The sequence below is a fragment of the Ictidomys tridecemlineatus genome, chromosome 6 (genome assembly GCF_052094955.1).
Source record: "Ictidomys tridecemlineatus isolate mIctTri1 chromosome 6, mIctTri1.hap1, whole genome shotgun sequence".
NCBI lineage: Eukaryota > Metazoa > Chordata > Mammalia > Rodentia > Sciuridae > Ictidomys > Ictidomys tridecemlineatus.
In genome coordinates this window covers 177,702,794-177,727,208 of record NC_135482.1, presented here as the reverse complement: position 1 = coordinate 177,727,208, position 24,415 = coordinate 177,702,794, and the positions used below count along the sequence as shown (strand labels likewise).

General features: G+C 43.3%; 1 pseudogene; it reads left to right on the top strand.

Moving 5' to 3' along the window:
- Window positions 1–4,597: 4,597 nt before the first annotated feature.
- LOC106145041 (olfactory receptor 10T2-like) lies at window positions 4,598–5,558 on the top strand (annotated as a pseudogene).
- The last annotated feature ends 18,857 nt before the right edge of the window (window positions 5,559–24,415 follow it).

The window sequence follows — 24,415 nt, the reverse complement described above, 5'->3', positions numbered from 1 at the left end:
AACTGGTGCTCAGCAGACAGCAATGACTCCTCTGACACTCTCCTCCCTTGGGGCTCACATCACAAACTCCAAGGAAGGAAGCCAAGTCAGGGGCCCAGGAGAAGGGATGGAGGTAAGAGTGTTAATGAAGGGAGGGGAGCTGAAGTCAGGGGGCACTGCAGACCTGAGCAAGAGCAGGAGGGACCAGCACTGCATGATGGGGACCCTCATGAGCCAGCCTGGAGCAGGGAATCCTGGACCATTTGCTTGTTCCCCATTCCTGTGTTGGGCTCTCTGAGCACAGTGACCACGGCCCTGGCCTCCCATATAGAAAAAGGCAGAGATGGACTGGAGACTGGAGGCTGTGTGTGTATGTGCAGGAACAGGTACGGCTTGGGGGCCAGAGATACATGGTGTGCAAGGGTATACAGGCTAATGGGACACTCGTCATAGCCATCTTCACCCCCACATCCTGGAGGGGCAATGGCTTAGCAACCAAGGCTGTACCCCAATAGGATTCCTTCAGGGTTGTGTACCACCTCTCCAGGGCCTGCTAGGCCTTGTTTAAGAGAAGCCCCTCCCGGCTACCTTCCATCCCAAGAAGGAGTCAGGAAACCCACCAGGAGATTCTGTGGTCCTGGGGCCTATGGTATCACACACAAGGCCACACAAACAACCCCTCCTGATTGGCCCTAACATAACCAGCTCCCCTGAGGCCTTCCTGCTGTAGCCCAGTCTGCTGGGGAGGATGTTGGACGTATTTGGTGCTGGTTGAGTGTAGGGCCTTATAGTTTAGAAGACAGTCCAGCTTTATTCCACTGACACGGCTTCTACCATCAAAAGTGGGATGATTTTGAGAGCCAACAGGCCTTTGACAGGGCCTGGCATCTTTCCAAATAAGTCTTCTATTCAGAGCTGATATAATGTCCCCTTAGCTGACAAAAGCCACATGTTCTGTGAGCAACATCCTTCACTTGCTTGAGCCTTGTTCATTCAGAGGTCCCACATCATTCCATGGCAGGAATTGCCACCTGCTGTCCACCACACCCATTTCTTCCCCATGGGCGCATAACTAGATGATGTCTCCCAGCCTCCTTCTGGCTTGCTACGATTGCGTGACCAAGTCCCAGCCAATGAAATGTGAACAGAAGTGGTGGGCCCACCCAGCGCATAAAACCTTCCTGTGTTTGGGTCTCTGCTCTTTTTCCTTCCACCAGCTAATACAAAAAAAAAAAAAAAAAAAAAACATTTAAACCATGTGTGGGACAGGGGAGCCCCCAGATGGAAGGATGCTGGGACCTCCATCCCTGCCTAGAGGAGAACTTTCTCTGAGGTGCAGCAGAGAATGTGGAGCAGCTTCACAGCACACGAGTTACCAACGCATCTGAGGCCAGTGAGACAGAACACCCACACACACACACATGGCATGAGATGGATTTATTACTTACACATAGGACAAAAGAAACCTTGGATCATTGGGATCCAGGCCCACACGGCTCAAGAAAGCTGCCTGGGACAGACAGAGTTTCAAATGTCCATGAGCCACTTGCACACACGGCTGAGGGATCCTGAAAGTCAGCTGCCCTGGGTTATAGACCTAAAGGGCAACAGGACTCATGAGGGACATCCTGTTTCCAGAGGAGAGAGGGACAAAGCCCAGGCTGTTCCTGGCAGTTCCTACCCATCTCGGTATATCATGTTCCGAGCACATTCTATAGTTGTTCTTGAGAGATTCAAGCAGGAAAGGAGAGGAACTGTGGGAAGCCAAAGCCACCCAGAGGACTGTCCTACACCAATTATGAAATTCATGAATCAGAAATAAGCTTCCACCATTTCTGAGCCATGACATTTGGGGGTTATTTGCAATAGCAGACAGCATCACTCTAGGTAGCACCTGTTCTGAATAATTATTCAGCAATCATTCATTAATTATTCAGCAATTGTGTTGAATAATTACTGTATGCCAGGCCCTTCAGTGAGTATTGAGGATTAAAAAGTAACCCTGTCCCCAAAAAGTTCACAGTCTACTAGGAAGACAGACTAGCCACCTTCTACTAGCGCTCATGTCTCCCCTGCCTTTACCAATTAGTGTCTATCTCACTGGAAATCAGAAGCCCCCATGCTTAGCAGTCCCTCCCAGAACATGGTCATAGAACTGTACTTTGTTATTATTCTGGTCCTATGCTATACTTCTGTCCCTCAGAAATGCTGATTTCATCAGATCATTTTTCTGCAGAAGAACTTCCAGAACCTTCCACAGTATATAGAACAAACATTAAAATTCTGAACCTTAATTTCCAAAAACCTACAACATGGTGCTGTCAAACCCAGGTGGAGACTTCTTGACACTTGAGACCTAGATAAGATGGACACAAACCCCCAACTCCATGTTCTGTGGCTGTCCAGAGCCCTTCTTAACATTTCTGTGGGCTTCGGGAGGCTCTCATTCTTCTGCCCATTTCATCACCAAGGCTCCAGCTTCCATTGTCTGTCATACACCATGTTAACCTAGATGGACACCAAGACCTTCCCTCTATTCCCATAAAAATGCTTCTTACAAAACACTGTCCAGAAATTGACTTCACCCGTGTTTGAGGTGGATAAGTTTGCAGAAAGAATTGTGTCACTGAAATGGAAAATTTTCCATTAAATACCCATTCAGAGTTGTCTGTTGGCTATCTCTGTCCCTGGGGAATTCCCCCAGTCACTTCTTCCCACATAGGACCCTGACCTCAGCCTCTTCATCCCCTTGCCACATCCTCTCTTCTTGCTGCCTTATCACTAATATCACCTTTCAGGATTAAAGCTAAAATACCTCCCACTTTCTTAATTAGAACAGGTTCTGTCTGTCTTTATTATTTAGGCTGTTTTAACCCCTAGAAAGTCATCAATTTTTTTTTGAACAAAGAGGATTCCTTCAAGAATCTTCCCCTGGACCAATGGAATAGAATCGAAGACACAAAGACAAACTCACATAAATAGTTATTTCATACTAGACAAGGCACCATAAACATACACTGGAGGAAAGATAGTCACAAGTGGTGCTGGGAAAGCTGGAAGTCCATATATAGTAGATTGAAATTGAACCCCTGTATCTCAACCTGCACAAAACTAAACTCTAAGTGGATCAAGAACCTAGGCATTAGATCAGAGACCCTGTGCCTACTAGAAGAAAATGTAGACCCAACTACATTTTCATCACATCGGCTTAGGATCCACCTTCCTCAACAACTTCTAAAGATGCAAGAAATAAAATCAAGAATCAATAAATGGGATGGTATTGAACTGAAAAAGCTTCTTCAGAGCAAGGGAAACAATAAAAAATGTGAAGAGATAGCCCACAAAATGCAGAAAATCTTTGCCACCTGCACATCAGATAGGGCATTAATTTCCAAGGTATACAAAGAACTAAAAAAAACTTAACACCAAGAAACAAATAATCCAACCAATAAATGGGCTAAGGAACTAAACACACTTCTCAAAAGAAGAAATACAAATGGTCAACAAATATATATATATTAAATGTTCAATATCTCTAGCAATTAGAGAAATGCAAATTTAAGCACACTGACATTTCTCCTCTCTCTAGTCAGAATGGCAATTATCAAGAATACAAGCAACAATAAATATTGACGAAGATGTGGGGGGAAAGGTACACTCATAACATTGTTAGTGGAACTGCAAATTGTTGCAACCACTCTGGAAAGCATTATGGAGATTCCTCAGAAATTCCTTAGAATGGAATTACCATTTGACCCAGTTATCCCACTCCTCAGTATATATCCAAAGGATTTAAAATCAAAATCAATATATTAGAGTAACACAGCCACATCAATGTTTATAGCAACACAATTCACAATAGCTAAGCTATGGAGCCAATCTAGGTGCTCTTCAACAGATGAATGAATAAATAAAATGTGGTACATATACACAGTGGAGTATTACTCAGCTATAAAGAAGAATGACTTTATGACATTTGCCAGTAAATAGATGAATCTGGAGACTATCATACTAAGTAAAATAAGCCAATCCCAAAAAAACAAAGGTTGAATGTTTTTGCTGTTAATATGGACACTAACCTACAATAAGGGTGTGGGTGACTAGAAGTTCAATGGATTAGACAAAGGGGAATGAAGGGAAGGGAGAGGGGACAGGAAAAGGAAAGACACATCTTTCCTATATACATATATGAATATACCACAGTTAATCTTAACCATCATATATGTCCACAAGACCAGGGTTCTTTTTTTTTCAGTTGGTAAGACTTTTATTAGTATTTTGTCTCTTCCTTGCAGATCCAGAATGCAGAAAAGAGAGAAAAAGAGTACTTTTCTGAATAGAATCCAAGAAGATACTTGGACGCCCTCTGTGGCATTTATACACATTCTCATGCTAGAATCATTGCCCTCATCATTCAGACTCCTGATCCTGACTTTTGTCAAGGACATTTAAGTCTCTTTACTAAAATTCTATAAGAGTTGCCTTACAGAATTTGTCCAGGGGTTCAAAATTAAAGTCCATGCAGCATTAGTATCTAAGGAGATTTTTCCAGTTATCTCAGAGTCTTGACCAAGAGCATCTGTGTTATTGGTATCAAAAGTCTGTGGCTAACAGGAAGATGGGCAATCACACAGCAGTAAATACATTCCTTCTGTGGGGATTTTCCAGTTTCCCAGACCTGCAGAATCTCCTCTTTGTAGTGATTTTCTCCTCCCATGTGACCATCCTACTTGCAAATGTGTCCATAATGGTGGCCATCAAGCTCAGTCACAACCTCCACACCCCCATGTACTTTTTCTCTTTGTCCTGTCCTTTTCAGAAACCTGTACCACGATGGTAATCATCCCCCGCATGCTAGTTAGTGGACTTGCTCTCAAAGAGCAAGACGATCTCTCTTCCTGAGTGTGCCACACAGATGGTTTTTTTCTTTGGTCTGGCAGCCAACAACTGTTTCATCATAGCTGCCATGTCCTACAACCGTTACACTGCCATCCACAACCCACTTCATTATCCTGTCCTGATGGCGATAAAGATGCTTTCAGCTCTTGATGGCCTCCTGGGTGGTTGGATTCCTGATTTCTCTCTGCATCACCATTATTATATTCAACTTATCCTTTTGTGACTCCAACAATATCCAGCACTTCTTTTGTGACATTTCACCTGTGGTTCACCTTGCTTGTGATTATACTTCCCATGAAGCAATGGCTATTTTTGTGCTCTCCGCCTTTGTGTTGGTGGGAAGCTTTATTTTAATTATGATTTCCTATGTCTTCATTGTGTCCTTAGTTGTGAAGATGCCCTCTGCAAAAGGGAGGTATAAGGCCTTCTCGACTTGTTCCTCCCACCTCACGGTCGTGTCTATACACTATGGATTTGCTTGCTTTGTCTACCTGAGGCCCAAGAACAGCGATTCCTTCCATGAAGACATGCTGATGGCTGTCACGTCTACAGTGCTGACACCTCTGCTGAACCCCATAGTTTACAGTCTAAGGAACAAAGAAATGCAGATAGCCCTAAAGAAAGTAGAAGGCAGTATAATTAAATTTTTTTCTTATTTGACAAATAAAAAAAAATCTTGATATTTAAAAAAAAACTACTGCACATAATGTTTAAAACTGAAAAAAGTAGATTATTTATAGTAAAAATCATCATTATGTATATGAAACAATTAAAGGGCTAATTGATATATTCTGGCCTCACAATTTTCCTACTGCAAATATTGCAGTTTTAAGATGTTTTTATTTTTTATTATTTTTTTTATTATCTACACATGACATCACAATGATCTTGGCAGTTCATACATTTGTATCATTTGGGTATAATTTCTCATTTTTCTAATTGTACAGATTGCAGAATCACACTAAAGACCAGGGTTCTAATTATGATAAGATGTGTTCCATGCTTGTATAATTATATCAAAATGGACTCTGTCATGTATTACTAAAAATAACCAATAAAAAAAGAAGTTTCCTGCAATTGTTAAGGAAGAAATAATTGTCATTGTCACACCTGATTTCAAAGTTCCTTTCCAGGAAACTTCAACTTTTCACTCTCCCAGAAGATTTTATAGGTGAAAATTTCAAGATTTAAAGAAATATATAAATGCAATATTTGTACCTTTATTTATTTTTCTGAAATTTAACTTACATTCAATTTTAAGTGGCCAGTCCACAAAGAGCAGAAATAGAATCCCACTCTGCTCAGGATTTCTGCCCTTTTGGCCATAAAGTTGCTTCTAAGTTTGAGAGGGAAGACTCTCCTTATATGAAGTCATGTCACTGGGGTTAAAGCCACCTGGTCACCCTGCAGTGTGCTAAGATGTCCATTTTCCCATGTGGGCCTTGGCCATCGGTCCCTCCATTTGCTCTCTCAGCTACTTCTGCATCACTTTCTGGCCTTCTTGAATTATTTTGCTCTTACAGAGACAGATGTTTCATGAGACCACATGGGTCTGTCTGCTCAAATGTAGACACTTGGCCACTGTTTCTTCTCCAAGGTTTCCTTCCAGGGGAAGGATGCATACGGAGCCCAAAGGAGTTTCTCACATCCCTTCCCAAAACAGTGATCAGCCTGGCGGGGTGGGGGCCAAGAACCAGGGAGTCTCTTTCTTGGGACTGTCACTGCATCTGTGCATGATTTTTTTCTTTTTTCCTTTTCGATTTGCTCTCCCTAAATTTGGAAACATCTCTTCTCTTGAAGTGGAAGTAACATGGGAACAGAAACACCTGCAAACTCCAAACTGTATTGTGTTGCCAAAGTATAGGAATCCTCCATCAAAGACGAGAACCTGAAACTCAAAGTCAGGGAAACAATCATTTTTCCTTCTTTCTGCTGTAATATATTCTCTTCTCTGAGACAAATAAACAGAGAAAATCATTATGTTTTGTGATAATCAAAATAATGAGCTTCCAAATATGCCCACACCCAAATCCTTGGATCTTATGAGTATGCTGCATTACATGACAAAGAACTTTTTGATGTAATAAAGTTACAGACTTGAAATAAATGTGATCCTAGAAAGATGATCCTAGATTACTTCTGTGGGCACCATCTAAGCACAGGAAATGTTAAATGAAGCAAAGAATTTTTTTGGCTTGAGTCAGAGTGATGAGGCAGAAAAGGAAAAAGAAAGTCAGAGAGCTCTGAAAGTGTGGGATGGTCTTGACCTTTGCCCCAACCTCACTCCTGTTGCCAGAGGGGGCCACATGGAAAGCACTGGAAGGAACCCCAACAGCCTCTAACAGCAAAGATAGGCTCCTGGCTGACAGCCAATGAGGAAATAGGGACCTCAGTTCCACAGTTGCCAGGGACTAAAGGTGCTTGGAAGCAGATTATTCCCAAAGTCACTAGAAAGGAACGCAACCCTCCCAAAGTTTTGATTTCATCCTCATGAGACAAAGTAGAAACCCTGGCTGAGTCACACTGTACCTGGACTTTTGATCATAAATGTGTGTTCTTTTAAGCTGCTAAATTCATGGCAACACGTTACAGTTGCACACTTTGCAGGTGTTTGATCACATCTCTGCACCGGCAGTCCAATCTCTGATTGCCAGTGCAAAAATCAGAAGGATCATTTAGGCCTATAGTAAATTTAACCCCATGATGGATTCAATTGCAGCTGATATACTAGATGTGATAAGTTTACTCAAAAAATTGACACATGGCTTCCAGTCTGGAGAACACATTCTTTTCAGTCCCCAGAAGGAGGGGGGATAGGAAGTGGCTACTTTCATGAGGAATAGGCAGCAGCATCCATAGGCAGCCCAAGCCAGGTTAGGCTAATTCTCTACTGTCTGAATCAACATGTAGTCTGAAGAGAATTTGACCAAGTGGACGATCCACAGAACGCCGCACTGCTCTAGTACACGCATGACATCTTATTCACTAGATTAGGGACCGGGAAGTGCCAGGTACTCTGGAACCCCTGATAAGACAAAACTATGCCACAGGGTACAAGATAAACTCTAAAAAAAAAAAAAACTCAGAATGATGTCACATTGGTGAATATTTTCAGAGTTTGCTGGACATGGGTGTGCTGGGCCATCTCCTCCAATAGAGGGAAGAGGCTCAGCAGTTAGCGAGCCTTCTTGGGGGGAAGAGACAACACATACCACACTTGGGGGCTTGCCCTGACCTATTTATTGGGCGACTCAGAAAGATTTGAGTAGGGCTCAGCGAAGGCTTGGACTCTGCCACAACAGGCCAGGGTGCAAGTAGCACTCCACCCTCCACCATGTGCTGTATAATCCACAGAGTCTGCGTGCTAGAGTCTCCATGATGGAAAAGGATGACATGTGGCTGCAAGAGGAGAGCTGCTGCCCTGTCCCTTAGTGTTGTAGGGAAAGCCATGGCTCCAGAGGCAGTGAAATGGCTGCCATTCAAGAGCTTTGCAGGTGTCCCTGGTCTGGGGGTGTGACTCAGAAATAGGGCACTTGCCTGGCATGTATGACACTCCAGGTTCCATCCCCAGCAATGCAAAAAAAAAAAAAAAAGAAAGAAAGAAAGAAAGGAAGGAAGGCCACCTCAATTCTGAAATGCCCAGTAGACACTGAATACCTGCCCATGAGGTATCAAATGACTATGAGGCAGAAGCCACCACTGGTATCACCAGGTCCAGCAAATCATGATTTTGACTAGACAGTGGCCATCCACTGAATAACGGAAACAGCTCTTTCCTAATGGAACAGCAAGTTCCCCCTCCCCCACCAGCACACACCAACCCTGCAGAGCTCTCTGTTCACCCAGCTGTCCACCCAGCTGCTCCAGATTTGTGAGCACTGCTCCTGAACCATCTCTCCACTCCCTTCCCTGCGTTCCCATCAGTGGATTACCCTTTGAAATCCATACGCTTTTGCTCCCTTTCCTCATCTCCCGTTCCCTCCTTAACCTACTGCCATCATCCTTCCACCCCTCCTCCGTGGGGATGGGAAAAGGCCTCAGTTTCCCAAAGCCGCCGATGCGTCCTCATCTTTCTTGACTCTTCTCTGATGCTGTGGACTCTTCCTACCCCTTTAAAACTCTTCTCTCTTGATGCTGTGGTCTTCTGGCCTCCCTCCTCCCTCTCTCATCTCCTTGGAAAACCCCCTCCCTCTGTCACTGCTTTATATTGGCAGGGAAAAGCCTGTCCCTAAGTCCCTAGGTGCAGGCATTTTCAAGTGAGACCTTGGGTAGTAAGAGATTGTAACACTGTGTAGGAGCAAAACAAAAAGGGCTGGGTGTCTTGGCCAAGCTTCAAGTGGTAGGTTGGACTCACTTTGGGATGTTTGCTTTTTGAGGGGTTTGAACTCTAGTGTCCATTTTCTTCCCAGTGTTCTCTCCATATCTTTGGGTATCCCTCTTGGAAGGCTCTTAGGAATCTGGAATAGGTGGGAGAGAAGATCAAGCAGTGTCCCAAAACCTAAAAGGAAGGAACCTGGGGCTATAGTCTTTAAGAGAAAGAGAGAAAAGATGTTCCTGCTCTCAGGGATAGAAAAGAGGCAGAGATAACAGGATAATTCCATGACCAGGAGAAAACACTGACCATGTAGCCAGTTCACTTCAGCGAGCTAAGCTTTGCAGCAGGTCCCGGCCACTTTCTGTGAACTGTGGTGGAAATTTATTGAGATTGCAGATGTCTTTCAGTTCTGGAGAATATTTCTGCTTTGCTATTCTTTTTGTCTCTTACTCCCTGATGTGATTCTTACGTTCACTAACTTATGACTGTAACACTTACTGAGTGTCATCTACATCAGGCACCAGAAGCACAGAAGAGATCCTGGTAAACAAGAACCCCACCACCTTTACTTTTTTCCTTTGATTCCATCTCCATTTTGGTCCCACCTCTTCCCCAACCTTGATCACCCCAGCATTCTCTCTCCTAATTCCTATAATGCAATTTTTCACTCACTCAGCAAATACAGACCAAGCACCTCTGGTATAGCAACCACTGTTTGGAGCACAGGAGCACAGCAGAGAACAGATGAGAGAGTTCCTATCTTTAAATGAAAAGTGCCCAATTGGCAAATCCGTAGAGGCCCAAAATAGAATGGTATGTTGGCAGGACCTTGGAGAGATGGAAAGCTTGAGGGGTGGTAGCTAAAGAGTATCTACTTTCTTTGGGGGGGTGATGAGAATATTCTAAAATCAATTATGATGATGGCTGCACAACTCTGGATTATACTAACTAAACCCCACTTACAGATTTTAAATAAATAAAGTCTATGGCATGGGAATTATATATCAATAAAGCAGTTATGAAGAAAAAGAAGGAGGAGGAGAAAGAGAAGGAAGGAAAGGAGTGGGAGGATGGGTAGTAAATCACCCTTCTCCTAAAGCCCATGGCTCCTGCCATAACCTCTGAGCAGGAGAGTCTACAAGTGACAACAGGAACAGGAACTGTGCGTGCTGTGGCCTCTGTCTCTACGGTCATATCCCTGGGGTAACAGAGGACACAGAATGTACAGAGGAATGAGATGCTTTAGATAGAACATGACTTCACCTGCCCATGACCAGAAATGGATAAATTCTTAATCCTAATTTTAGGATTAATTCTCATTGGCATAAACTGCCACACTTTAATTTTCCACAAGATGGCACTATTGCTACACTCAAATTCTAACAGAGCCCTGTGCCAGACTGTTACTCCAGATATAAATGAAATGAATTCTAGATTATTCCCTTCCCTAGGAAAATACATAGGCTCAAGGTTTTTTAATTATTATAAAATAACTATTAAACTGTTCGTTTAAATGGAAATACCTATGACTAGTTAGAATTAAATAACCCTTATTTATTAAACCTTACTAAAAATGTAATGTGAAAAAATGTCCAAGAATGAGAGTAAAGATTGCATTTTGATACCATTTCAGGACCACATGAACCCTGGGAGATTTGTTGTTACCTGGTGTCCCTTAACACTTTCTCCTCCTGAGGTAGAAGTGCCCCCTAGGGAAGAACATGTAAGCCAGGGCTGTGGGAGCTGTACTTCTGGGTCCCCATCTGCACTTGAACGTTGGCTCCACAAACCAGCTGACATATCTTCACTTTGTGACTTAATTTTCTCATCTGAAGGAAAGAGAATGCTTCTTACTTCACTGAGCTTTCATTGGGAGCAACTGAGTAAACATACATTAGGTACTTAGTGCCTGGCACAGAATACATGCTCAGTTAACTCAGTGGTTCTCCCTTCAATGCTTTCTGGCACCTCCTGGAGAACTTTTAAAGTTACCCACTTCCCAGATGATACTACCCAAAGCAATATACAAACACAATGCAAATCCCCATCAAAATATCAATGGCATTTTTACAGAACTAGACAAAAAAAAACAGTCCTAAAATTAATTTGGAAGAATAAAAGACCCAGAATAGCCAAAGAAATTTTAAACCAAAAAAGCAATGCTAGAGGGATCACAATATCTGATATTCAAATCATACCACAGAGCTATGGTAACAAAAACTGCATGGTACTGTCATAGAAACTGACACATGGACCAATGGTACAGAGTCGAAGACACAGTGACAAACCCACACATCTACAGTCATCTGATCATTGACAAAGTCACCAAAAACATACCCTGTAGAAAAGACAGCTTTTTCTGGGGAAACTATGTATCCATAAGTAGAAGAATGAGACTAGATCCTTATCTCTCACTTGCACACAAGCCCACTGAAAATGGATCAAAGACCTAGGAATTAGACCAGAGACTATGCAACTCTAGAAAAAACACAGTCAACACTCCAACATACAGACACAGGCAGCGACTTTCTCAGTAGGATCCCTAAAGCTCAGGAAATAATGCTGAATTCATAAGTGGAATGACATCAAATTTAAAAGTTTCTGCAGAACAGAAAAAAACAATTAAGAATGTGAAGAGAGACCCTACAGAATCGGAGAAAATCAGCCAGCTACTCTTCTGACAGAGGATTAAATATTGAGGCTATGTGGAGAACTCAAACAATTTAACACATAAAAACCAAATAACCCAATTACTAGTTGGGCAAATGAATTAAACAGACACTTCTCAAAAGAAGAAAAACAAATGGCCAACAGTACAGGAAAAAATTTTCATCATTAGCAATAAGAGAAATGCCAATCAAAACTACACTGAGATTCCATCTCACTTGTTAGAATGACAGTTGTTTTGTTTTTTGGTTTGGGTTTTTTCCCCTGGCCTTTTTTTTTTTTTTTTAACTGTTTGTAGCTGATGTTCATGAAAAGAGTGAATATCTAGAACTGTGCCACTAATGAAAGGAAATCCTATCTAAGGAAGTACATTTTTTTACAGACCTATGTCATACTAACCTTCGATCCCTCTTCTAGAAAAGTAGAATAATGGCTTTTTAAAAAAAAGATGTAGTTGTAGATGGATAGAATGCCTTTATTCATGGGTTTGTTTATTTTTATGTGGTACTAAGGATCGAACCCAGTGCCTCACACATGCTGGGAAAGTGCTCTGCCCCCAGTAATGCCTTTTAATTGTATTGTACAATTTACATTATGAATGTCAAATCTTTTGTACCTGCTTTATGATACATAGTAGTGACTATGTTTTATCAGAGCTGGTTTTAATGATGTTGCTCTAGAATGTTTTATTTTCAGATGAAGATTGGAAGTTAATTAAAAATATAGTGCCAAATTTCACAAAAGTAATAGAACTTTGCTGTTTTCTTAAGTTTGGTTTTGGTTTTGGTTTTGGTTTTGGTTTTGGTTGTTGTTGTTGTTGTTGTTTTTAACCATTTTCCTCCTTTTTTTTAATGGAATATAATGGATGTCTCTATCAGATGACTGCAGAACCTAAAAAGCTGTTGCTGCTATTGATAAATAGGTTAATATATTCATATATCTGTATGTAATATATTTTATATAAATATATATACACACATATATATAATTTGAATTTTTGGAAACTTTAGCTCTTTTTTCAACTTCATAAAAGTATTCCAGTTTACCATGTTGAGTTGGCCTTGTGAAGAAATTAACAGTCATATTGGTCTAAAAATGTTAATTTTATTTTTTCCAGGAGTTAACACACTGTATTAAATATGTAAGGTATTAACTACATGGATTTCATTACAGAAACCAACAAAATATCCTCTAAATAATGAAAATGAAAGTTACTCAACTCCCAGTGCAAATCAAAACCATGACATACCACCTCACAGTTCATAGCTTTTAGGATGGTTATTATTTTAAAGCAAAAAGGAAAAGAAAGAAAGAAAGGAAGGAAGGAAGGAAGGAGGGAGGGAGGGAAGAAGGAAGGAAGGAAGGAAGGAAGGAAATGATTAGTATTGAAGAGAAATATGGAAAAAAGCTTTGTGTATAGCTGGTGGAAATGTAAAATGGTGCAGCTACTAGGAAAAATAGTAGTTCCTCAAAAAAATTAAACATGGAATTACCACATGATCCAGCAATTCCATTTCTCAATATATACCCCAAAAAGTGAAAGAAAGGACTTAACCACAGTTTTTGTGTGGTTAATTATGATCTGAAAATATTAATTGGAAAATTCCAGAAATTAATGAGTTATAAGTTTTAAATTGGGAGCCATCTGGGTATCTGGAGCCAGCATGATAACTTGGGCCATCCTGCTCCATTCCTGTCCAGATCCTGTGTAAATTATCCCTTTTTCCAGTGTATTTACACTGTGTAAGCTACCTTCCTGTTAATCCTGTCACTCATTTAGTATCCACCTTGGATATCAAGTGTTGCGGTACCACAGGGCTTGTGTTCAAGTGACATACAGGGTCCTGTTTCAGGCATTCACAGGGGGCCTTGGAATGTACACCCTGCAGATAAGGAAGAATTACTGCAGTCCTATTACTCATGTCCATAACAGCACCATTCACAGTAGCTAAAGGCAGAATCAACCCATGTCCGTCAACAGATAAACAAAATGCAGTATCTGCAACAATGGTCTAGGGTTCAGCCTGTAAAGGGAAGGAAATTCTGACCCCTTCTACAACATGGATGAATCTTGAAGACATTGTGCTAAGTGAAATAAGCCAGATGGGGGGTGGGAGGAGGAAATTACCATATAATTCCGGTTAAATGAGGTCAGACTTAGAGAAGCAAAGAGTTGGGTGGTGGTTGCCAGGAGCTAGTGGGAGGGGGAAGGAGAGTTAATGTTTAAAGAGGACAGGCAGTTTCGGTTTTGCAAGATGAAGAGTTCTGGAGACTGATTTGGTGATGGTTACACAATAATGTGAGTGTATTTAATGCACACTGCACACATAAAAGCAGTTAAAATGGTAAATTTTGTTATATTATTTTATCAGTTAAAACCTAACTTAGTTTTACAAATTTTCAGAAACATTTTTTGAGTGAACATGGAAAAGCTCTCAAATGGGATGGCCATTCCAAACTGAAGCAGAAACCATGGAGAGGCTTTTTGGAAGGGTGGGCACAAAATCCCACCAGCCTGCAACAACTCCTCTCTGTCCTCTGCTGGCTGGGCTCCTCTTGGGATCCCCTGGCCTCCCCTTGCTGGGAAGCTGGATCCACAAAGCTGAGAGCTGCTGGGGTGAGAATGGGAGTCACCAAAACTCAAATTTGGATAGTACCTTTTGACTCAAACGGTGGTGAGAGCATCCTTTGATATTGGACCCTGGAGAAGAACCTGTCCTCAGATTGTGTCTACCCACCACAGTCCCCTGCCCAATGACCCAGCAATGACCTTCTAGGGAGTAACTCGGCCACAAGAGGGCTTTTTTCATTCCAGACTGTTCTCTGAGCAGCACTGTGCCCCAGTAAACCCAATCCTATCATCCAGCTCACCCTCTGGAAGCTCAGGGGTGGCCCCTTCTGTGGTCTTCCAGCCCCAGAGCTTCAAGCCCCTCCAGACTCCTTGGTCTCCTGGGTCCCTGAAGAAAAGAGGAGAGCCCTCTGAGGCAGGGTGACATTTCTATGTGGGGATTTCGCCCTAAGGAAACGGAGCTGAGAGAAAGCTCCTGACCCTCCATCCAGTGTGCACCCCCTCTGTGGGAGGTGAGCTGTGCACACAGCTCCCCAAAAACTTGAAAAGTGGGTCCATCCACACAGAAGTGAAGCCACCACCCAGAGTGATAGCCCCCTCTGGGACCCACCATCACACTGACGGACAAGCACACACCACATGGCTACATTCACACACTCGTGCACCCATGCATGACAGCACTGGCGCCTACGGTGTAAAAATGTTCGTGGACAATGTATGAAATGCCTGAAGAGGAGGTGTTCACAGCTTCTGTGAAACTACTCAAAAAGAGCTGCAATAAAATGACCTACTTCCCTCTGGGAATGGCGATGTCACACCGACACAGGAAAACCCTGAACAGAAGCAGAGGCGGAGGCCAGGGGACTCCCGTGCAGATGCTCCTCGTCCTGGATCAGACTGGCACTAATATGTAAACACCGAGCTGAAATTACCAGGAGGGAAGGAGAAGAACACTAATTAGATAAACCTCTGTGCTTACAACCCCATTAGTTAATTAAATGATCGCTTTACGGTGCCTAAAATAAGCTGTAAGACTAATCTAAGTGTTACCAGATTTATGGGGTCTGCCGGCCCTTTACAAGCTTCCTCTGCTCACAAGTGTCAAATTGGGGCTGTAGTGACAGATAAAAGAAAAATCGAGCGGTTGTGATTGCAGCTTTTCTCCTTGATATCTTTATACTGTGCTATAAAAGCCTATTATACTTAATTTAAAGAGTGAAAACTGTTGACATCTCTTTCAATTGCTAATCTTCAGGAAACAATGAGTGGAATATTATTTGAAAGGAATAAAGTGCTCACTTTATTGGAGAGTAGTAAAAATCTAATAGTTGGCAAAACAATACGGTGTTTGCTCTTCAAGATAGTCGAGTTTATTAGCTTAAGCAACTGAGAGCGTTTTACAGTTGGCCTCAGCCCGCATCATTTTGAGGGTTTGACTTGGGCTACAGCACGGGAGATTTTGTTCATGATTGTTATAATTTTCCATTTCTCAATTTTCTTTGTTCTTACTTTTTGGAATAGAATCAAAGGTGACCCTTTTAAGGAACATAGCAAATGTGGCATATTGTCATTTACTTTAAAATATATTCCTGATGAAAAATAAAAAGTTTTTCAGATATTTTTTCCTTCGGGGGCAGAATTTTCCTAGGTAAAAAAATTCCAAGGTGAAAGCCCAGGAAGTCAGGAGCATGATGACCTGGTCTGGAACAAAACTGATGGGTCTGTGGGTACATGACATCTCCAACCCACGAGCATGCGCGTGTGCACACTCAACACAGAATCAGAGGAGCTGGGCTGTGCCTAGTGCCCCGTATGGCCCTGAGGGGCCTCTGGGTATTATGCACACCAGACCCCACTTGTCTATCTCCTCCACTTCCTGCGGGCCTCCAGGTGGGCAAAGCCTGGGACACTCACAGCTGCGTCCTGGGAGCCTGGAGAGCGCTTGGCCCACAGGTGTTCTTAATAAATGCTAATAGAAGGAGTTGGTAGATTCTGCACCTCGTAAGACAGTGGGGTTTTACACTTTCAAGACTAGAGCTCTTGATTTCCACACAAGAGGGTCAGGTCTCAGGCCAATAGCTCCCACCATGAGTGTGTAAATTTCTCTACACACTCCCCCAACTTGGTAGACCTGGGAGAGGGCCCAAGAAGCACATCTTTAACAACCACAGGATGCAATTGCAAGTGCTCCAAATGACATTGTCCTGAGATTGATTTCCTCCCGTGACTTCCATCAAGAGAGCACGATTCACAATTCTTCTGTTAAACTCTACGTTCCCTACAGGCAGGAATAAGGGCACAGAAAGGCTCTGGGGCCATGAGGTTCAGCACACAACAGCACCCTATCCTCCTCTTTAGTGGCCCAGCTTGGCTTGAAATGAGGATCCCAAATCACACCACTCTGGTGCACTGAGGTGGAAGAGAGGGGCTGGCTAGGCCTCTCCTCTGCTCACTCTCCGGCTGCTGGAGATGGTGAAACAGGCCACAGAATTGGGCCCTGAGCCTGCCAAGCAGTTTGAAAGTTCAAAAGGTGACAAGCCCCAACCAGGGCCTCCCAACAAGCCCCTGCGCTGGCACTTCTGATCCGCGTGCCCCGAGAAGCTGCTTATCACTTGAACTTTCAGCCTGCTAATTCCAACCCCAGTACATATCGCTCAGCTTCGGGCAATAAAAGGTCGGGGGAGTGTGTTTATCTGCTGGAGCCAAATCCTGTCTCTCCCAGATGACTCCTCTGTGAGGCTATTTCCTTGTTCTCCATGTTCCAGTCTCTAGTCAAGGCCAGCCAAAGAGTGTGGCTCGCCCAGCAGCCTGAGAACTTGGCCTCGTCAACCAGGCCAGCCTGAAGGCTCGGAGCCTAGTTACCCAGAGACCCAACTCAAGGTCTTAGTCAAGGTCAGGAGCATGTATGAGTAAGAACATTCACCTCCAGGCCTTGTATTCCATAAATAATGGGGTACTGGCAACTGGGAGTTGAATTCATCTAAATAAATCCTTTCTTGAGGCTAAATTGGGCCTCTTGGAGGTTGGGAAAGAAACTACCCTCTGACTTTGGTGGCATCTGAAGCCCAGGGTAAGTCCAGAGACACAATGACCTCCTGCCTGCTCTTAGGCCGTGCATCTGTTTGCCAACTGTCATGCAAGAAAAATGGATTGGCAACAAGTAGCAGATGTTACTTCTCCCAGTGGCTCTGGAGAAAAGAGATCTGATGGAGGATGAGCCAGTTTGGGGCAGACACATGGACTCAATGTTTACAAGCTCTGCTCCTGTCTAGATCAGTTCCAAGACCACAGATGGCACTCCTTGGCTCTCTGTGGACATGTGGCCCTTGGCCAATGCTTGGACATGTAGGAAGGGTGGGTTTGGGGATAGGAGCCCTGCACCAGCAATTCCGTTTCATGCAGCCCCAAAGATGTATCCTCAGAGAGGGACAGCCCCCACAGCTCCACTGCCCCCACTGCTAAGCAATACCCACCCTTATCAAGGGCAGAAAATGCTCCTACTGACCTGTGTGTGAGAGGGACCTCTTTGCTAGGATTGGGCCATTCAGACACAGGCTGCCATCCCGGGATGCCCCCTTGTAGTGAGGCACTGACAGCAACCACCTCTGAAGACTATGTCTGCGTTCCACTGCCTCCGTTGAATTATGGCTTAACAGTTTTACTTTCTGCAGAAGCAGCACTGTTGTCGTGACAGCAAAACAGTCTCTACAGAAAGCAGAGCACCACAGGGATATCTAGAAAGGTGACACATACAAGATCACCAGAAATGGCAACCTTCAGGCACCCAGAGCCCCCTATAAGAAAGCTGGGGATAAGAATAGACCATTGCTGGGGGACACTGTTGGGTGACCTGTACCTGCTCCTGGACACCTGGCCACCCCAGAGTACACACTCATCATGGCCATGCACCACCGGTAAAACAGAAGGAAGGGAAGTGAGACCCTTTGCAGATTTTTGTGGCCAACTGGCACATCTTATTGTCTCCCCATTCAGCAGACAGCAGCATCCACTTAAGATGCTGATACTGCCAGGGCATTAATGATGCTGTAAAATAATAAGGCTAGAGACTGCTCGCACGAGAGCAAGCACTTGATAAAAGGGAGATTTACAGCCATATCCATCAACTTAATTATCTTTTACTAGGGTTTACACTTAGTAGTAATACTAATCTCTATTTAGTACGGTTTACAGGATCTATGGACAGTTTACAATCTTCCTCTATTCACAAGTGTCAAATTATGGCAATATTGATAAAACAGTGGAGTAAATGGGAGGTGAGAACAACCGCAGGACCAGCTAATATGCTTTTTACTGCACTGTAAAAGCCTATTACTCTCTGATTTCGGATGAAAATTTGTGGCCAATAATCTGAGCTGATAATGTTTCGGAAACAATTCCACAGATAATAAAATTCCCTTTCATGGCCTTCTTCAGCACACTCCCCTGCCAGCCTCAATCCCAAACCCAGCCTCCACGGATTAGACCGTATGCAGCTCCCCGTGAGGACTGAACTGGAATACGCTCCATGGATCAGCAGCCACAGCACCCCACCTGAGGGCCAGCTTCCTTACGGCTGGGACAGGTCTGGAAGGCCTTTGGTGGCCTTTCCATAGGAAAAGGTACTGGGCCACCTACACCATGTGCCACCAAATTCCTACCTGAGTGGGCAACACCCCAGGGGTCCTTACAGGAAACTATGGGCTACCCTTTTCAGGGAGAAAGAGAAAGGAGCATTTGCCGTGAGAAATCTGCCTCCTGGAACAGCTCTGGCCAGCTGTGCAGCCACACTGAAGGTACCTCTGGAGCAAAACTGTGTTTCTGAGCTCAACACTCCTGAAAGGAATCAATGACATCATTTAAGGAGCTCTATGTCTTTCAAATCCACTAAAATTCTAATCCGGCCTAGCAATTTTCTTCAATGCCCTTGAAGTGGAGTCAGTCTCAGTTTTTCTCTATCTAGAACACAAGTCAAAATCTTTGATGCTTCCTGAATTACTAAGACCAGGGTGTGTTCCAGGGCAAGGATGGCTCCCTATGGATACAATTCCTTCCCAGAGCTCTGGTGCACCCCAGCTCTGAACAGAACAAAATAATTAAACACTAGTATATACAGCCTGCATTTTGAAGTTGGCGTTGGGGTTGGAGGAATAGGGCTATGTATGCCTTGTGTATTTTATAACCCATCAAGACAAGGTGACTATCCAAAGTCAGGTTGCAGACTAGAGGCAGACAGGGGACTAGGAAGTGCCCCCACCCCCAATCCCAGTTGTTCATTCTACCAGTTCAGCATTTCCAAGGTGTAAATCAGTGTCCTATATCTGAACCATCTGGAAAATCCAGACCAAATGCACACTCTCGGACCACTCCAACTTATTGTGGTTCTGGAACCTGAATTTTAAACAGATCTATACTATCTTTTACACACCTTGCCTGTGCTGCCAAGCAGATGAGGTGCCCCCAGTGCTATCTTTGAGGGTCTTCCTTAGCTACATGGACTAGAGTAGAGGGGCTGGGCCCCAGTGGGAATATTTTGAGGATTAATTTAAATGAGGGCTTGAAGAAGAGGTTGCCCCATGATTATGAATTAAATCTACCTTCCAGGCATACATTGCTTTCTCTGAACTTTCACACGAGTCTTTAAAAAACACTTTTTCTTTTTTTTTTTTTTCCTCAAAGACTTTTCCAAGTCTCTTTTCCTCTATGAAAGTATACAAACCTGATCCTGTCCAAGACTGGTCCGTAAGTCCTTAGGACAACCCCACACAGGGTTTTTGTCCCCTAAAGAGAGCATACTTTTGTCCTCTAAATGCAAGTTAGAAGATAAAGCCCAGGCCCTCGGTCCATGCCTAGAACTGGGAAAGGGGCCCATTTCTAAGTCCAGAGCACCACTATCTGTGCATCTGTGCCTGGATCCAGGTGCTGGAGCATGAGATCAAACACATAGCTAGAAGGACAAGTGTGTTTCGCACATAAGAATCCTGATTATTCCCAGTAGGGTGCACATGGCATAATCCCTGACTAATGGCTGAAATGCCACCACTACCATTCAACACTCTGCAAAACGGGAAATTTGAGAGAGGGACTGTCTATAACGAATGAGTGTTATCCTCATCCCCCCATTCATGGGGACTAGATTTTCAACTGGCTTTCCAAGAGGCCTAAGGACATAGAACAAGTGCATCTGAAAATGAGATAAGTGCAGGGGAAGGAGTAGGCCCTGCTGAGTGGAGTAGGGCACAGAAGAGAGTGGAGAAAAATCAGGGAACTCAAGGAATAAGGGAGATGCTTGTAATGGGGAGAAGCAATCTTTGAGTGTAGGAAACAACTCCAAGGTAAGAAGAGCTGTTTTACAGGTCTTCAAAAGTGTCTGTTATGCAATCTCTCTAGGACAATGTAGATCATGAAGTAGACCCTTAATGTTTTGCTGAGGGCAAAACAGCTGTCCTGAGTTCCCTGGATGTCTGCATTACCATCTGAGAACATTCCTGATGTTCTCAAAGTCATTCCTGAAATAGGCAGATGCCTCAGGGTCCTCCAATTTGTGCAATCCCAGCAGGTAGTAAGGTGAGTTCCAGAACTCAGGTGAGTTCCAGAGAGCATGGGCAAAGTGAGGCATTTCTGGAAACTTCTTTTAACTCAGGAGAGAATCTTTCCCTTTGTTTCTTAAAAAAAAAAAAAAAAAAAAAAAGTTTTTTTTTTTTTTTTTTTTTTTAAGAGCTTTGCTTTCTGGTGACCAAAGGAAGTTTCCGATGTTCAATAATAATGAGTCAAATTAAAAGAATATTGTCAAAGATTGTTAAGGCAATTGAAGTAAAAAGTCAACAATGGGTGGAAATAAAGTCAATACAATTTCTCTACCTGAAAATATAAATGTTCTAGAGATGATTTATTTGGCCATAAATTATTTTCATGCACTCGTTTTTCCTTTTTCTCGTTGCACATACTTTAAAACTGGTGTTATTTGTCTGAACAGAGTGGGAGAGAAGTGCTCAGATATTTTTAACTCTTTAAAATTTTTATCTCTTTATCATCATGAAAGACAAAAACTTTTATATCTTTAAAATGTACATTTTAAAAAATCTAAAACTGTTGATATGAAGAATTGGCCAGAATTCTGGAAGCCAGAATTGCTGGGAAGGTTCAGTTGGTTCTACAAATGACAAAAGATCCCCAGTGAGGGAGGAAAAAGGCAGCACATTTAGCCAATTTTGTTTGCCTAAGTGCATGGAGGCAAGAAGTCAGTTTGGGATCTGCCCTATCTTATCCAGCCTATCTTATCAGGTGGTAAATCTGTCCTTTGATCTTGTCAACAATGTGGAAAGCTGGAGACAGCTGCCACCACCCCTAGTCAGCAGTGCCTCACCAGTCTCTCATAAAACATTTATGAAACCTGTAATAAACAGGCCTGATAAGGAAGAAGGCTCAAGATTTCAGAAGTCAGCAGCTCACAGAAAATGCCCTTTTCTACCTCCAAGGTTGCTTTATTTGAAGAGCAAACACAAACCATCAATTCCCACTGGCAATAAAGTCTGAGCAAAGAGTTTCACCAAGCCCTGAGATTAGCAGAATGTGTTTGGATTCTTACCCCATATTCAGAAAGTGCCTCCCTGCCCCCCAGCCCCAAATTCCCAGCATTGGTATGGGCACAGAGGGCCCCAGGCAAAACAAAGACTTAGGAGGACAAGGGTGACCACAAAAATACAGTCCCAGAGAAATGAGGAGTCACTCGATGCCCCAAAGTAAACTCATACTCTATAACCGAACTTAAAAAGAGAAGCAGGAATAACTTTTTAGTAATACATCATAAAATACAACTTGAAAAATATTTATTTTAACTTCTGTTTTTATTTTCTGGGGAAATCAGTAGAGCTCTCAGAGTTTAGCAGAAGTAGAAAGAGTCCTAACTATCCCTCCCATGGCCTATTATCCCCATTTTATCCTTTATTATCTCCACTGTTTGGGGATTTTTTTAGTTGAATTTTCTGGGCAAGTGTCAAGGGAGTTGAGTGGTTTAACACAGATGTCTTAGAAGAAAAGAAAAGTAAGAAGGGAAGAAAGCTTGGAATATGAGCTGGGCACTTTGGTATACACCTGGAGTCCTAGAGGCTCAGGAGGCTGAGGCAAGAGGATCACAAGTTCAAGGCCAGCCTCAGCAACTAAACAAGACCCTAAGCAACTTAGCAAAGCCTGTCTCAAAATTATTTAAAACATTAAAGGGGCTGGGGATAAGGCTCAGTAGTTAAGCAACCCTGAGTTTCATCTCCAGTATCAAAAAACAAACAAACAAACAAACAAAACCTTCCTGAGTAAGAGAGGGAAGTACAGAGTGTTTCAGGAAAATATTTAATATGCTTCTGGGCAGAGAATGCTGATTGCTCACATACTACAGAAGGAAGCAGCTCACTATAATTTTTTGTTGAATGACGACTAGATGAATGAATGAAAGAAAGCATGAAGCTACAGGCATCCACAGCTTTCATGCAAAGGTACACAGCACACAGCACACTTGAGCCGACAGAGAGAGGCAAAGGAAACATACACCAGGCAGTCACAGCTTTATTTACTATCTTGCATTCGAGATGAAAAAAGGCTTCAAAGCCAAAGCATAATATCATTGCTGGACAGGGGACACATCCAGGATTTTCATCTCTCCTGACTCAGACAACTGTAACCAAGTAAAGAAAAAGGACCCTCGGGGCAGCCGAATGAGTGAAAGCTCCCAGGCTGAGCAACAACCCTGCATAGAAAGGCTATCTTCCGTGCATCCCCAAGGAGCCAATCCCCCCCACCCTCCAGGGACCATCCTGTGGAATACTCATCTCTCTCTCTTTCTATCCCTCCAACCCCATTCTTCACACTTGCCTCATTGCTTTAAATAAATTGTTACAAACCCTTGCACATCTGCCCTTGAGTGTGGGTATTCTGTGTGCCCTCTGTGTTTTTCTATGGTAAATTCTGTGTTCAGGAGGGTGGAGGCCATCACTATTTGACTAACTTATAAGGCACCCGCTCCAGTACCCACCAGGCACCTAAAGCTAATGATAATGGTGGTGCAGGGAGTATAACAAAGGATTGGGACCTGGAGGCCCTCTCAGCCCCACCATCAGGTCATGTGCTTGCCCAGTGCATCACCCAGCAGGTGGGTTCATGGGCAGGTGGGGTGGACAAGTGAGAACTAGTGAGTTTCAGTGTTCCAGTCATGGGGTAAGGGTGTCTGGACAAATAAAAGAAGCAGAGATGAGGCTCACTTGTCACTGGGGACCAAGTATGTACAGCTGGCAGCATCTAAAACATCCCAAAATGTTGCTCATAGTATCAGCCAACCCTGGTTTGGAAAAAAGCCATCAATACAGGGAGAAACGCATGGACTCCATCGATGGACATAAGACCTCCTTGGCTAATATGCCATGTTATTCGGGTTCATCTCAAGTGTGCCCATGTGATTTGGGAACAAGGGGCCAGAGTTGGGTTTTCATGGGGACTTCAGCCCAAGCAAGCCCAAAGAAGCAGCTATCTTTCAGGAAGATAGTTTCTGCTTTGTCACTGTGGTCTCTAGGCCACTGGATTTTAGTGCCAAGGACTGTATCTCTCAGGGAAGGGAAGCCCTGAGTTCTCAGAGAGGGCTGTGTGGGAGACATTGAGGAGAAGCATCTTCAGGGAAAGCAACTCCTATGAAAGAGATGTCCCAGCTCCCATGCCACCTGTGACAGGAGGCCACCCAGCATTTTCCTCAAGTCAAGAGAAGTGAAGCATGGTGGTCAAGAACACAACTTGTGTCTCTGCCCTGATTACCAGCCTGCTCTCACACTTACTACTTTGAGCATCAAACTCTGAGCCCCAGTTTTCTCTCTACAAATTGAGGATCATAAAACTACTGGATTAGACAAGGTGATGCACATACAACCTTAGAAGTGTTGAACAATAGCAGTTATTATTACTGCTAATCCATATTGCCAGCATTTTTGTTTATTAATGCTCAGAATAAA